Raw genomic sequence first — 16,400 nt, forward strand, 5'->3', positions numbered from 1 at the left:
TATTTTGCGTATTCAGAAAACACAAGGTGGTCCATTTTGCTAAACTATTTAGTACTTTTATAAAAAATTATCAAATCTAAAACTGGAACCTTGACAATCGTTCATTTGTACCAGAAGTAGTGTCTTGTTACATTAGAAATATCAACAAAACAAAGAGCAGAAACTGCATGGAAATGTGTTCCAGAGATTACCCAGAGCATGTCATTGTTTGTGCCAGAGCGAGCTGTGTGTACAGTGTTAAGTGTCTGAGATGCCCAAAGGCAGCAGTTCAATATTAAATTTGCGGATAGCCATCAACTGCCAACAAGTGTTTAAATGCTAAAATAAAGAATGCCTCCACCTGGCTTTTCATTTCGGTCCAAATCCTTCCCAGTGCAGCACAACAGACCTCAGTGTGTGGACAGACATTGGCAGTAGTCGAAGCTATTGTTCTCACAAGAAAATCTAATATTCTCGAGGAAGGCAATTTTTGCAATATTAAACAGTATTTGAAGATTCAGCATGGGCTAATCGGCTTTACCAGAAGCTACCCATGACAATGTGAGAAAACAAGGCTACGATGGTAGGGTTTAGGCAGTCCCGACTTCTAGTGAGCTGAAAAACTGTTGGGAATGTGTTATTTAGATCAAAGAACAAGGGCATGTAAATATTGTATTAACATGAATGACAAATGAACTCTGAGCACTGAGGGCAAAAAAAAATACTTTTCATAAGTGGTCCCTTGAAGGCTTGATGGAATGGCATTGGCACTTAAAACCCACCCCTGAATATTCAATGATGGTCCCCTTTCATTTCATAGTCCCACTGTCACCAGTGACTCTAGGTGACACGCTCCACCTTGCACCACCGCAGATCCATTATGGATGGCGTCACCCTGAACCGTGCTAGCATAGTGCAAATGTATACAGCTGTCAAGCATAGCAAGGAGACAGTCCTGGAAATTCTTCTTCCCCGTGAGAACGATACAGAGTTCAAAGACCTCGCAGAGTCAATAGTACATACATAAATCCCTGCTTGAGCGACCGCGTTTATGATCAGGTTTGAGAGCCGCACAAATGATGAGAGGAAATGATGAGGGGATTCATGAAAAGAATTTGGCAGTTTTTTTTATTTTATTTGAAGTCGGTTCGTATACGATTGAGCCCCTCCCCATATTTATTCGGAAGACTTTCCGAAGTCAAAAAAACAGATAAGTCTTCTGTCCACTCTAACTGGCTGTGTGATGCGATGTAGCGTATAGTACGATTCTAAACAAAGAGAGATATGGGCTGCCATTTTGTATTTGTAGACTATATTAGTTAGCCAATGTGATTTTATTGATGACAGGATTTAAATCAGTATCTGTGTGCATTGACTACAGATATGTTTAGGATTCTTTAAGCTACAAGCTAGTTGAAATGTTGCAACTTTAATCAGATTTGAACATGCAAGTTCAGGATATAGATATGAGGACTGATTACTATTGATTGATTTTCAGAATATCTTCTATTTGTTTTATTTTCAAAGGTAATATTTGGATGTAAGAATAATCTCCAATCTCACATTCAATTCATTGTCCTTTCAGGCAAATTGTCTTATTTTGTCTATTAAAAAATGTATCAATAAGTTGTAAGTAAAATAGAATAACCTTCAATCTAAATGTTTTATATGTGGTATGAGGCATTTGAACAAGGTTATAATATTTATTATTATAATAACAATAAATATTGTTTTGATCATATTCAATATCGGCTGGCCAATGTACTATGTATGTCATTTTATTTCATTATAATTCAATCTACTTGTGACTAAGTTTTTATCCGCAACAACTAACAGTGAAATGGGATACATGTCTGTATGGATTAGATAGGGTTTGCAAAGATGCCTTCAGGTAGACTTTTGACATGGGGATTGAAACCAATAGCCATTACACTATCCTTCCCACTCATATTGCTGAATTAATAAACCATTATGAACCCAGTCTTACAGATAAGAATGCATGCTAAGACAGGGTCAGACAGGTTTCTACTAAAACGCCAGGGTTGGTAATCATTGAGAGCTCAGAGAGCTCAGATGCTACATCTTTTATGAGTGAAAATATCTCTGGAGCCTGGGGTGGATTTGAATTGAGGTGGACTGACTCGGAAGAGCATAAAAGTTGTTGCTCAATTAAACTTGGGCCACACAATCCGGGCTGTCTGGCAAAAGCTTTGATTGGATCATTGAAATCCACATTTGGCACATAGTGTATGCTTTATTGGTATTTCCCTGGTAAAGTATATGCCAATAAACAAATATAAACAGTTAACGGTTTGTTTTTAGGGGCTGACAAAACTTGGGTTAGGTTTGATAAACCTTAATGCGTGTTTTAGAGCTCTTCAAAAGATGATTGAGATTTCAGATCATTTTTGTGTGATGTTATCTTTCTTCGTTTTGCGTTTAGTTTTTTACTGCCAAATCCATCAGCGTCATCCTGTTTTGTGCATGTGAGGGAGGAGCTTAGGATGAATGCAGAACAGAATCAAATCCTCTCCATTATTCCTCCCATAGCATACAAGAACTGATTTGATTACATCTTGTCGCTCTGTGGTTCAACTGTTTTGTTTCATTCATATTCTTTTCCTGACAGACAAAGCTGATTACGGCATCCAGCCATTTTAAACCCCTCAAAAACAAATCCAAATAGCAGAAACATCTCCCAATAAAAACACTTGAGGATTTGATTAAAGCAGAAACATTTGAAGCCCTTTTTGGGGGGGTTGTTTGTGTTTCTCTTTAATATACTTTTCTGATCCGGTCTGCGCTCCACGGTTCTGAGGGGCCACTTTGTTCCTTCAGAGCCTTTCACAGGCTGTCACAGTGACAGGTTTTGCCAAGCAGGGCAGGTCTCTGACACTAGTCTCCCAGGGAAGAAAACCCCCGGCTTGTCTGATTCCTGCTTAGTTCCATCCATTGTTCATCGACAGGTTGTCACATTCATCCTGCAAGATTGTGCCATATGCTTTTCTCTGGGAAATAAGGGACTTCAAGGTCTCTCACTGATCTTTAAGTTGAAGATGAGGCTTTAGAAGTACTTTTTTTCTTTTTCTCCCCGTGTGTTCGGAAAAAAAAAATTCGGAAAAAGTAGACTTTCAATATTCAAAGTGATATTTGACGGACAGTGACAGTTATTTTTCTTCATATTGAAAGAAGGCATTTTTTTTTAGCATCTGAAGGCATCTCCACTTCCCTCCTAAGTGTCTAATGTATGAAACGGGATAGGATTTTATTTTACAGTGAACCCTGGTCTCCCCAAGTCTGACTTCAAACGGTGTCTCCATCTTCTCATGCTAATTTTAATGAGAAAACAACAAAAAAGAAAAATCCTTGATACGAACGGTACACACAAGTATATATACCGGCATAATAATTCCACCAAGACAGAGCAGAAACATTTGTGATTTGTTACTATGCCGATACAGATTCACACTAGACTTCCACAACACAAGATTATTACAGAGCAACAGTAAGGGAACAAAGTGTGATTTATGTGGGCAAGCCCTCCCTAGTAATGAATGTGTTTTTTCCTGGAGATACAGATTACCCTCTGTGTTTGTATAGGACTCTCCTGAGCGTGAAATCACTTACTTACAAAGGACCAGATTCACAACCTCGGGTTAAAGCTCAATAGGGCAAATGAGGCAGATCTGAAACCTTTATGTATGGCGTTCAAACCTTCCTGTGGGTTTATATCCCCCACAATGGCAGGATTTCGCCAAGCAGCAAAGAAAACGGCACATTATTTCCGACATAAAAATTATTGCAAATCGATAGGAGCCATAACTGTAAAACTGTAAAATGTACAGAATAAAGGAAACTATAGGGCACTTGCCAAACTACCTGGTGTCACAGATAAGGAATGAATGTGTGACAGGTTGAGTGTACACAATGTTGACAGGTTGAGTGTACACAATAACTGGATAACTACTGGATGTGGCCGGAGGAGCACTCTAGGCCTGCCTCTGGAAAGATTACACACATAATCTCTATAAGCACATTATAAAAGCATCATGAGGGAATTACAGGAATTGGACATTTAATCCTCTCATGCAATTTCGGTGCACATCAGGAATGTAACACACTGTTGGATTTCAGATCATAGACAGAAAGAGATAGATAGATAGATAGATAGCTAGCTAGCTAGCTAGCTATGCTGATTTTGGAGAACCAATGACTACAGGGTTTTCTTGTTAATGAACTTATTTATTTAATTTCTGAATCATGCCGAAGGCTTACCCTTATATTGTTGATTAAAAACTTTGTTTTTCATGTCATCAATCAATAAACATATCAAAATTCTCATTTGATTACAAAACTTCACTCTGCCTCCTGAAAATATAATCCAATACCTGCGAGGATGAAAAGAAATCCCATACAACAATCCATCATTTGTGAAATAAATTATTATGTTCATCCTGTAGCTAAAATGTGTATTTCCTCCTACTTTGCCTAAGCTCTCTGCATTGGGGGATTTAATGATTTGTCATTGCTTGTAGAATAATGTCTCATCTTGAGCTGGGAGCTGTTTAGTAAGCGAGGACCTAGTATGGGGGTTTTTCAGTTAAGAGGATAAACTGCCTGCTTTGGGAGTATTCTAATGAAGGCTGAGCCCAATTAGACAAATAAGATGACGTGTTGACAGAAACCCGCAATCTATTGTTCATCAAACCACATGTTTGCTAGTTATGCTGTCTCTTAAAATGTGTTTGTAGCTCCAATTATGAAGTTGCGATTCCCCAGGTCATTTCTATGTTTACATATGTTTAAATATGTCTTTTTGACATATAATGAAATCTGGCTGGTGCTGGCGTCTATTATCAAATGTAGCGTTTAGTCTCATGGCCGTGATTCCCTGCTCTTTCTCTCTGTATCTTGCACACTGCTATTATCCACATTTCAGCAGGATGGCATATACCCCATGTAGTCCGTGTTTACGTGACAAACCATGTTCGGTTATCAGGATGCAAACCAGAAAGCTTTCATATCATATATTGGTATTGGCCAAATCCAATTTGGTGCTGGCTGACTTGTCGCGTAAAGTGCCACTTTGCTCGTCGGGAACGCCGTAGGTCACATTACTATGACATGTCTAACGGTGCGTTTACACAGCAGTCTTCATCTGACCCAGAATGCTTCACTTCAGCTTCCAGGAGCCCCCACTACCACAACAACAACAATCTGCCTGTCTCTCCGAGGGAGAGAGAAGGGGAGAGATGGGGATTTCATTATCCCTGCCCACGCCGTGGTGTAGCTCCTTCGTCATCTGTTTCTACAACACTGGAAACACACAGGCTTAATTGTCGCTGAGATAGGGGTTTCATGATCCATTGTGTGTTCCTCGAGCGCCGGCTTCCCTCGCTGGTAACCTTGCCTCCCGGACTCAGATTCATGAGTATTGATTGGCTGACCCGCACTCTATGCGTCTTTCACTTGACCTCGAATGTCAAAGGTTTGTGAAAGCTAATAAAAAAGCGAATTACTCAATTAAACTCGTTCCTACCAGCAATTATTTCCCTGAAACCATCTTCTCTATAACCGAGGAGATCGATGTAGTTAGGGACATGACGCAGGGGGAGTTATGTTCATTAGGGACGGTCATTGTAGTGGATTAGTGAAAATGCCTGTCTTGTCGTCCTAAGTTAGGGTCGCTCGCGTCTTCAATGGGCTTCGAAGATTTGGTTCAACGGCAAGTGCGCACGTTTGCGGTGAGCTCCAGTGAGATTACTCTTTGTGAGGAGAACACAGTGCTTTAACGCGGGGTCAAGCATTTCCAATGAATGGTTGTCATTCATTTCATTAGGGCCGTTGGGTTCTGCTTATACTGCCCATTGATTGGCTGTGATTACTTTGAGCAAGGTAACAATTTGTTCATTAGCTTTGTTCGTAGAGTTTATAAAACGGTTTTGAAGGACAAATTAAAGCAAAATAATAGTGATCCACTGATATATATATATATATATATATATATATATATATATATAAAAATAAAAATATATATAGAATTAAAAAATATATATAATATATATAAATACCATTACAATACACAAAGCAATGTGGACGACGGTTGTTTTGTCAGCGCACTATCTGGTGTCTAACTGGTATCGTTAATCAAAGCTGGGACACGGGAGCGCGAGCAGCAGAGTAATTGTTGTGCTACATGGTAATGGAGCCGGTGTTGATACGCTGAGACGGGCTCCTCCCGGTCACGCTCTCTGTTCGCGGGTCATCCTACACCTCCGAGCAGCCCTTCATGTTGCTTCTTCTTGATCAAAATGGCTGTGGCGGTCCACCGCTGCTGAGTCATGGTGACATTGAGACGGCCCCTCTTTTATCTGTGAGAAGCTAGCGCTGCGGCCCTGCGTAACCCCACCCCCCGCCCACTACACCGGGTCTAAAACACGGGAGAACCAATCACGGAGAACCCCCTTTTGACCGACGAGCGGCCCAGCCTCCTTTTGTCTTGCCACCCGGAAGTTCAGGAAAGAAGTGAATTATTTTTGTGTTTTATTTGTCTTTGATATGAGACATGGTACATGGATGCTTGTGTATTTTATCTCCTGCTTCATCCCCCTTTCATGCGTATACAAACCTGCCCGGGTTCCCCAGTCGATAAGACTCTTCAAAGAAAGCAAGTAGACCTGTGATGCTGAGCGCACTCTTTCATGAGCTGAAATTTGTTTCATTTATCGGTTGGGAAATAAGCCGCTTGTAGGTTGTTTTTTTTTACCGCCCACGTGTCTTGTTTGGAAACGTTGAATGTTCGACGCAACCGACGATTCAGTCCAAAAACATTTTCCCGCAAACACTAAAGTTGAGTCGCAAAAGACTTATCGCGAGGGCATTTGAGCGGCGCTGGATTGTATTTCCTGTATATTTTTGAAGGCCTCCTGCGTGATACTATGGTCCTATCTGCCCTCTGGCCTCCCTCCGGGGGGTCCATGCTGCCGACCGGGGGGCTGTATACGCAGCCATTGGCCACTGATCACCTCCAGCCATCACCTCGAGCTGTTTCCTCCGTCACCCTCAGCGAGGTAATCTCCTCCGCCGACTCTAATGGGACGGGACACCTTGTCATGTGCTTTAAAGTCCACCTCTCCCTCTTTCTCTATAATGCTTTGTCGCTCTCTCTCACCGTCTCTGTCTCTCTCTCGGCCTCTGTCTCTCTCTCGGTCTCGCTCCCGCTCTCCCTCTCTCACTCTCTCTCGCCCCATACATCATTCACAATAGCAGTTGCTATCGTCCAGAACAGGAGCTGTGTGTGGTGTGTACGTCACATCGGGCAAATTCTTTTGACAAGGTAGGTTAACACGAGATCTGTGGACGAGCGGGAGAAGCGTGCGACTACGACTACGAAGTAGTAGCAGTAGTAGAAGAAGAAAGAGGAAAAACGCTCCAACAAGTGGAGCCTCAAAGTGGAGTCAACTTTTCTGCTCTTCATGCTCAGTCCCGCCTCGTCTGCGTCTCTCTGTTCCCGGGGTCTTTGGTCTCGGAGAATATTTGCTTCTGTACGCTAAACCAACCAGGGGTTTGTTTTCCTGTGTACGGAACGCCACAGTATTCATCTCCTCCCTCAGCTGTCGGAACGTATTGCTTTCACGCCAGTCATCCTGCGTCTTCACCGCAGGACTGACAGGCCGCAACACAACTACCGGGAGACAGTAGAGAAGTAGGGGAGGGAGTGAGAGAGCAAGAGGGAGAGAGAGGGAGCACAAGAGGGAGGTAGCGAGCTAGAGAGAGAGAGACCAAGAGGGAGGTAGAGAGAGAGAGAGACCAAGCGAGCAAGACGGAGGTAGAGAGAGAGAGAGAGAGACTTCAGTTCTCCCTTGTTGTCAGACAGCAGCATTGCCGGTATCCGGGTTGGCAGGCGTGGAGGAGGGCTGCCTCCTATAGCCGGCCCGGCCCCCCCGCCGTCTCCCCTGGAAGCCTGGGGGCCGGGACGCTTGGCAGGGTGATGGATAATAACTGGACAGTACATGTCCTGTGGCTACGGAGGTGCGGTGCTGAAGAATTATTTATCCTTTTCACTTCGTATAAGGGGCTTGTGGGTTATTGAGGCCTGCAAACAGGAGAACGGAGAGAGGGAAGGAACTGAACGAGTGTTGTGATATATTGAAGTGAAAGCTGTATTGGAGATTAAGGTGGGGGGGGATGGGGGTGGGGGGGGGGGGGGCCTGAGATGTGCCCTGCCCCCATCACAGCAGGCCAGGTGATGATGTGATGCGTGTGGACGTGCAGACCGGAGCCAGCGGAGCTAGCGATCGGAGGGCATGTTGTGTTAGCCCGCTAATTCCTGACCCCACGCGCGGCCGGCTTCCGGTGGGTCATGAGATGACAGGCCGCCATGGCGAGGAAGAAGAGTGGGCGCGTTTGGTGTTTACCATACGGTTAAAAACAAAAGCCATGCACATCGTGACTGCTCGGGGGCAACGGAGCGCTCTGCGATTAGCCCGACCACACACCGACGCTTTTCCCTTCGCCTCACTTTCACTGTTTCACTTTTTTTTTCGGGTTTTCTTTTTTTTTTTTTTTTTAACCCCAAAACGAAACAGACGTGCCTCCCGCCATGCGAGTAACCGGAACGGACGGCGCTGACGTACCCCCAAAGAAAAAGGTTGCGTCATAAATGCTTCATCGGATGGATGAATAGCAGCCGGTGACAGCCCCCCCCCCCACCCCCCCCGCCCCCGTGCCCCCGCCTACAGAGGCCTCCCTCGAATGCAAATGTGCGCCAGAGTCTGAGGAGACCTGAGTGGAGGCTTCTGCCCTCACGCATGACGGCACCGACCGCGGCCGACCGACCGACGAGGGCGCTATGGTAATCCCCCACCCCCCCCCGCTCACGCATCGCATCGCATCGCAGGCCCCCCGCACCTCCAGCGCAGCGGGGACATGTCTGGGAACTTGTTTTTGAATATGACGAATGCTGGAGCGAGGGGGGGTGGGGGGGAGGAGGGGGGAGGGTTTGGCAGGGGAGAAACGTAAATTGAGAACCACCCCCTCCTCGCCCGCCAGCCTTTTGACCTTGGCGTTGGCGTTGGAAACTTTGCGGATTACGAGGGGGAATTGGAAAGGAGAACGCAACGACGTGAGAGGCAGAGAGGATGTAATGAATTTGGGGGAGCGTAGAGTGCCGGACACGGCGGGGGTATTCATGAGAGTAGCCATGCGCTCTAATCAAGTCCCCGTTTGTTTCTCATTAAGTCAATAAGGCCAGTGCGTGATGTATGTTGAAATGCTTGAGAATGCATTAATCTTCATATCTCCGCGTTCCCCGGTCACTGAGTTAGGGGGTCTGGACGACACAGTGCAGTGTTTTGTTTCCCAAGGACGGTTTTCGCTAACGCCGTAGCGTAACGCGATTCATTTTTCATAATGCCCCCTCTTTATACTTTTCCCATCTTCAGAGACAATAATTCGCTGAATTATTAATGACACACAACGTGGAACACAATTCACGTTCTGTGTATTATTAGCAACCGCGTGCCTTTCCTTTCCCCCCCCCCCCCCCCCAGCCTCGGCTGCTGTTTAGCGATCTCCCACGTCTCCTAAATCAGATCAGTGCTCAGATCCCACCCAGATGCCTCCAAGTGGAAAGCGGCAGCAAGCTTTAGTCGATGCGATTACCAACAAATGACCGCTTCCCACTTTACTGCGAGCGTTCGCTGTCAGCCATGCACTGAAGCAGGGGGGGGGGGGGGTAACACCTCCATTGTCTGTATCTGCAGGCCTGACCCCCCTACCCCTCTTACTGACTGTATCTGGAGGCCTACCCCTCTTACTGACTGTATATGCAGGCCTACCCCTCTTACTGACTGTATCTGCAGGCCCACCCTCTTACTGACTGTATCTGCAGGTCTATCCCTCTTACTGACTGTATCTGCAGGCCTACCCCTCTTACTGACTGTATCTGCAGGCCTACCCCTCTTACTGACTGTATCTGCAGGCCTACCCCTATCCCTCTTACTGACTGTATCTGCAGGCCTACCCCTCTTACTGACTGTATCTGCAGGCCTACCCCTATCCCTCTTACTGACTGTATCTGCAGGCCTACCCCTCTTACTGACTGTATCTGGAGGCCTGACCCCCCTACCCCTCTTACTGACTGTATCTGGAGGCCTACCCCTCCTACTGACTGTATCTGCAGGCCTACCCCTCTTACTGACTGTATTTTCTGACGGTGTCGACTGTGTCTGCAGGCCTACCCCTCTTACTGACTGTATTTTCTGACGGTGCTGACTGTCTCTGCAGGCCTACCCCTCTTACTGACTGTATTTTCTGACGGTGCTGACTGTCTCTGCAGGCCTGTGGCTGGTGTTCTTCTATGAGGCCAGCGGGCGTGTCCCTCCCAGAGCTCCAGGCGGCCGGCCTGAACAGGAAGCTGATGTGATACCTGAGATGGAGACCCGGGCTTGATATCTGGTGAGTAGGGTGCCGTGCGCCTCTTCCTGCCTTTTGTGTTTTTTCGTATCACTGCCATCTGCGTCTTCGGTCCGCGGCCCAGAAAGCTGCTGCGCTGGCATGGGCTCTGTTCCTGCAGGGTGCGCGGTTACACGGCTTACATTTTATCTTCTGCTCATTCCCCAACCCTAGATGAGCTAAATTGTCGACATGCAAGACTCTGCACCACCGGCCCTATTTCCACCGAGAGCAGGTGCAATCTCTCAACCACCCATGTGCAATAAGTGAATTATAAAGTAAAAGGTGGTGCATATAGTGCTTTATTGATTTGATGCACTCGTGTCTGTAGAGTGCAGGTAGGCTGAGTCTTACAGCGGGCTCATCTAGTGCAGTATACAGTCTACGCTTGTATGCACCCCCTCCCCTCCCAACCAGGGCATGTCACTGCACCAACTACACCAATAAACGGTGAAGACCAACTGTGCTGGCCAGCCACTTGATCCCACCGGGGGGTTTGGGGGGCGGGGGCTTGCCAGGGAAGGAGGGGGGGGGGGGGCGTACACCTGATGGTTACGCCACCTGAGCCTTTGAGTTTTTTCCCCAAATTCTACGGTTGTGCTGTGCAGTGGGTTTGATGTTGGTGAGAGGGTGTGGTATGTGTGTTGTTGGAGAGAGAGAGAGAGAGAGAGAGAGAGAGAGAGAGAGAGAGAGAGAGAGAGAGAGAGAGAGAGAGAGAGAGACCTAGTCATGTGTGAGTGTGGTTCCCTGCAAAGCAAGATGGAGGCTCCCACTTGGCCTCTACTGGTTGAAACGGGACAGCTCTAATTACCCCACACGTGTGACTGAGTTCTAAGCCCTACGATGGTTCACCCCCCCCCCCCCCCCCCCCCTCCCCCCTTTGTACGCTTTTAACGAGCGTCGCCTATGCATAACGAGCTACGTCTATGCCTAACGAGGTACATTGAGGCCTAACGAGCTATGTCTACGCTTAACGAGCTACATCTAGGTCTAACGAGCTACGTCAACGAATAGCAAGCTACGTATACGCATAAAGAGCTACGTCTACACGTCTACGCATAAAGAGCTACGTCTACACATAAAGAACTACGTCTACGCATAAAGAACTACGTCTACGCATAAAGAGCTGCGTCCACGCACAACAAGCTACGGCTTGTAATATTGTCTGGCGAGCATAACATGCTAATTAGTTTTAATTAGTCCATACAAATCTCTATGTTTAGCTATATGTTCACAAATAGTACAATTATAAATAAAAAAACCTCCCCAGCTGGTCTTTTTGAGTTGACTGTGTCTTTTAAGTTTCTAAGTGAGGGGAGTGAGGGGGGTGGGGGGGTGGGTAGGGGGGGTTCAGAAAAGCCGTTGATAGCCGTGCTCACTGCCCTGCTCCGCCGTCGGTAACCTGAGCCGCCCTCTCGGTGTTCCCTGGAACGGTATCGTATCGGCAGCACAAAATAAAACGGACAGAATATATATACTATTCCATACACTATCGTGGCAGTTTTATTTAAAATAAAAACAGGGTACAGGTAATAGTTTTCTGAGCTGCTGAGGTAAGCGAAAAAATTCCAGTTCAGCGGTACCCTGGGAGGTCAAACACATACAAGCGCACACACACACACACACACACACATACACCCCCACACCTACACACTCACCTACACTAACACACAGACATCCACACACACACACAGACACACACACACACACACACACACACAGACACACACCAACAGACACACACCTACACACATCTACACACATATACACACTTATACACACACACAGCTCCAGGTGGGGCACTCTTAGCCATCTTGCTGTTTTCTCTTACTCACAATCACAAACGCTCAATATCTGTTTTGTAATCCCAGATGCACTCAAGGTTGGCACACACACACACACACACACACACACACACACAGGCTGAGTCACTTCCATGGCCTTCTATTCATGGCTGAATCACTGTTGATTGACTTTGTATCCATACACACACACACACACACACACACACACACACACACACACACGCACAGTTGGGGTCATCTATCTCTGTTCTACATCCTTGAGGATTTTTTTTCTTACATATGACTCTTTATATTCTCACTGCAAATCAACAGGAAATGGCCTTATAGAGTTTGTGCTGAGTCATCGTGCATGCACCATGACGACCGTTATCAGATGATGAAATGAGGGACGGGCCTTTGTGAAAAAGTTCATTGATAACAAGTTAGCAACTCGTTGATATCTGAATAACAACCTTATCCCCAGAAGCAGAAAATGCAAGTGGATGAATGACAGACTGGCGTGTGACTGAGAGACTGCACTAGCATTACATTACCAAGGTTAAGGCACTTATGTGCTTTAAAACTAGCCTTCACCACCACCGCGGTTGACCTGTGTCCCTAGAAAAACCAGTGATTTGTTTCTTTACAATAATGTAATCTATACGTCTGTGTGTTTGAATGCCATTCACCAGAGACACAAAGCTCGCCAGCTTACGGATGAATAGACTGGTTCTGCTCTCCAAAAGCCTTGATGGAGCGTTCTGCTTCCCAGCGAGGCGCCATGGCACACATCCACCCCAGTCACTGACACACATCACCGCATCGCTAGGCGTCACTGACACACATCCACCGCATCGCTAGACGACTGCCATCGCTATGCTTCCCAAGCAGCCGTCATCCGGTCTCCTCTTTTATTCCAGAGAAATGCACGCATCAGCACCGAGTCAGAGTGCCTCATTGCGACAAGAGGAAGCAGGCTTATGGTCTTGGCTCACGGCCGCCTTTCCTTCCTAGAGGCTTCACGGCCTCGACTTGAGGAAATCACTGCAGGGATATTTATTCATCAGGCGTTATTCTTGTAATTAAGGAATTTGTCTTTGAATTGCTTAAGCTCTAACTGTTAAATGGGTGATTTTATCAATCGTGGTTCCTTTTGTTAATTTTCTGGAAAAAAAACACCAAATCTTCCATGTTCATTATGTTATCTACAATTGTATCGCTTCTTGTAATGTGTTCATTGAGATCGGGAACTGCAAGGGACAGAAATCCCTTTCCCTGCCACTGGCTCAGCCAAACAAAAGAGACTTGCATGGCGGCGATAACAAACCCAATGCCTGCTCTCTTGGACACAAAGGCCGTCATCACTTACCAAGCGTACCCTCATTCTGTGTAGCGTCAGCACATCAGTGTAGCGCACAAGCTAACATTTACATTCAGGGCATTTAGCAGGCGCTTTTATTTAAAGCAACTTAGAACCATTCATGCACACATTCACACACCGGCGGCGGAATCAACCATGCGGGGCGACAGCCAGCTCGTCGGGAGCATTTGGGGTCAGGTGTCTTGCTCAGGGACACGTCAACACTCGGCTACAAGGAGCCAGGGATCAAACTAGCAACCTCCGGGTTACAAGTCAACCTGCTCTACGTCCTGGGCTAAGCCGACCCCACCTGCTAACCACACCGCCACCAAACGTTCCTCCGGACGGAGCAGCCGCTCTCTGTCCTTCCCACACGTGTCACGGGGCTCAAGCGCCGCGGTCCATCTGTGCCCCACCACAGCAGATCTCCATGGCGGTCTGTTAGCCGGCACCATGCTCCCACACGTGGGGGGGGGGGTGGGGGGGTTAGCCAGCCAGCAGGGTCTGAGCAGCATCCTCTCCCGCTATGGTTAGGAGCCACCAGTCCACCCTACCCAGGAACCAACCCCCGATCCAAAGAGGAGGGAGGATGCTCTCCTCTGCTTGCATCACCGTGGAGACGGTCGGCGAGGGTGCTTGAGATGAGGCTCACGTCCACGCTGTTGCTAGGATTTGCATCGGATCATCGGCCGGTGGGAAGGGAGGATGTGAGGAAGAGGAGCGCTTGTAAACGAGGCAGGGTTGTGATAAGTGGTGCTGGCACGATGAGCTGCCCGTGATGCAGGGTTATGGATGTGGGGGCAGAATGATGTTTAAGTGGGGTGGTGTCACTCAGGAAGGTCGCTAGTGCCTTTCTTCCTCTCTGTTCAGGAGGGGGGGGGGGGGGGGGGGGGACGACGACATTATGGAAGGGTAGTACTTAGCGGTAGTAGAGTTGTGTGCGCCGCGTGTTCGGTTCGGTGAATACATTTAAAAAATGCGTGAGTCCCCGTTCAAGATTTGATCATTTGATTGGATTTGGGCGTAGTGGTTGACAACGAAAAGAGAAAATAATGGAACAGCCTTATCCATCCATCCGTTCAGTGTTTTCCGACTGAACATGATGAGACGCTTTGAGGGACACAGATACGATCCGACAGATGAAAACGTTGTTTTAAATCTGTCTGAGGCATCAGTGAGCGACACATTCGGTGCCAGTGAATGTGCCAAGATCTTAATAGTCTTCCGATGCTCAAGAAACGTGTAATATACTTTCTGTGAATAAAAGCAGAACACCTTCACAAACATGGAGAACTTCCAGTCAACATAATTCTTCTGTTCAGAAGAAGTGGTTGAAGTTGCCCTACATATTATGCATTCCCTCTTATGAATTATCTAACGTGTTCCGTTTTAACAGTGAAAAAGAAATAACGGTGCTACTGTAGTTTGGGACCAGGCTTCAGTTGTTGGAGAAATTAAATATGGATTTTCCTGCGGCAAAGCAGAGACTGTTTCTCAGCAGCTATGGGGAGTTAAGGAGTCAATCGCTGGCCATCAGCTCGTACTTTACAACCACAGTGGTCCTTAATGTTCCCATGTGGATACGAAACAGTCCTGAAAGGAATGCGACAAAGCTAAGTTAATTGAATATTGGAATTTCAATTATGTGGAGTGGTCCAAAGTCTCTTTGTTTATCAAGTGGTTGTTTTCTGGGGGGGGGGGGGGTAAACTAAGAGTCAACCATATGGCAAGGAAGATGTTAATGTTGTATTATGGTTGAACTAGGAAGGCCTCATTATGTCATTAAGTCATGGAAGTGCACAATCAAGAGACAATCCCCTGTTATTTGCAGTCTGTGTCCTCTGATCTGCAATCTATAGGATTCATTTTCAATTCTTTATTTTTGGATTTTTGGATACACACACAACTGAAAGAGTGAACAAAAAAACAAAAGACAAAATAAAATAAACAACTAACATGCCGTACTCTACTTTACAGGTTTCTAAGGACATTGTTTAAATTAAGGCAAATGTTAAGCAGAAAATATAAAGTCGACAATTTAGAGTTTGATATAGGCCTACAGTACTATTTATACGCATACTACACAGTTTTCACTTACAAAATATCTAAATCCATAACTGGGCTCATAGTTATAGGTCATAATACATTATTTATAATCTTAATTTATTAAAGATAATAATGTCAGTCAAATCATTCCCCTATATTAATTGGTGTTCAAAATAATTATAATAATAGCTTCGTAAGATTAGATTTCACGAATTAGTTGTTTCCTGATTGTCTCATAATCTTTTTTTTTGTCATGCTAAATCTTTCATCATTCGAATTCTCCTGCGATATATCAATTACCGATCCCCACTGAGTGTCGGCGTTAATTTGTCTGCAAGTTTTACGGTCATTTAATGTTTGAAGAAGCTATACTTTCTCCATTTTCCGTCTCCCGATAAGAATAATGTGTTTCATTAAATTGCACAAATTGCAGTTTAATCAGCCTAATTGTAATGAATTTGAAAAATGAACGGACAGACGTTCTATTTCCCCTTAGCGACGCAGACCTGTGGCCTCTGCTGCGGCAGCGACCATGTCTGCCCGTGCTTGAAAGGATTTATGAACTTATTTAGGAGGCTGTGTGTGTGTGTGTGTGTGTCTGTTGACATTGACCTGATTTTAATGGAATCGACCAATAACCCTGACTGGGCTGTGAAGACGGGACGGAGCTGGAAGCGCTCCACTAAATCAGCTTTATGAGCCTTTAAGGTTTGCCACATGCAGATAAGGAACATAAAGGGGTTTTATAAGGCCACGTTCTCAGGGGGGGTGGAGAG

At 45.9% G+C, this 16,400-nt stretch overlaps 1 protein-coding gene across 3 annotated transcripts in view; it reads left to right on the plus strand.

Moving 5' to 3' along the window:
- Positions 1-16,400, plus strand: part of lrfn1 (leucine rich repeat and fibronectin type III domain containing 1) — an 84,941-nt gene that overhangs the window by 53,357 nt on the left and 15,184 nt on the right. For 2 of the 3 annotated variants that reach the window (XM_084467437.1, XM_084467438.1), the window contains one exon: positions 10,319-10,437. The gene's annotated coding sequence lies outside the window, so the exon portion shown is untranslated. Of the gene's footprint in view, positions 1-6,951; positions 7,050-10,318; positions 10,438-16,400 lie in introns of those variants that run through there. The other variant, XM_084467439.1, reaches the window with a different exon arrangement.

This window comes from Micromesistius poutassou (assembly GCF_964030765.1).
Source record: "Micromesistius poutassou genome assembly, chromosome: 4".
NCBI lineage: Eukaryota > Metazoa > Chordata > Actinopteri > Gadiformes > Gadidae > Micromesistius > Micromesistius poutassou.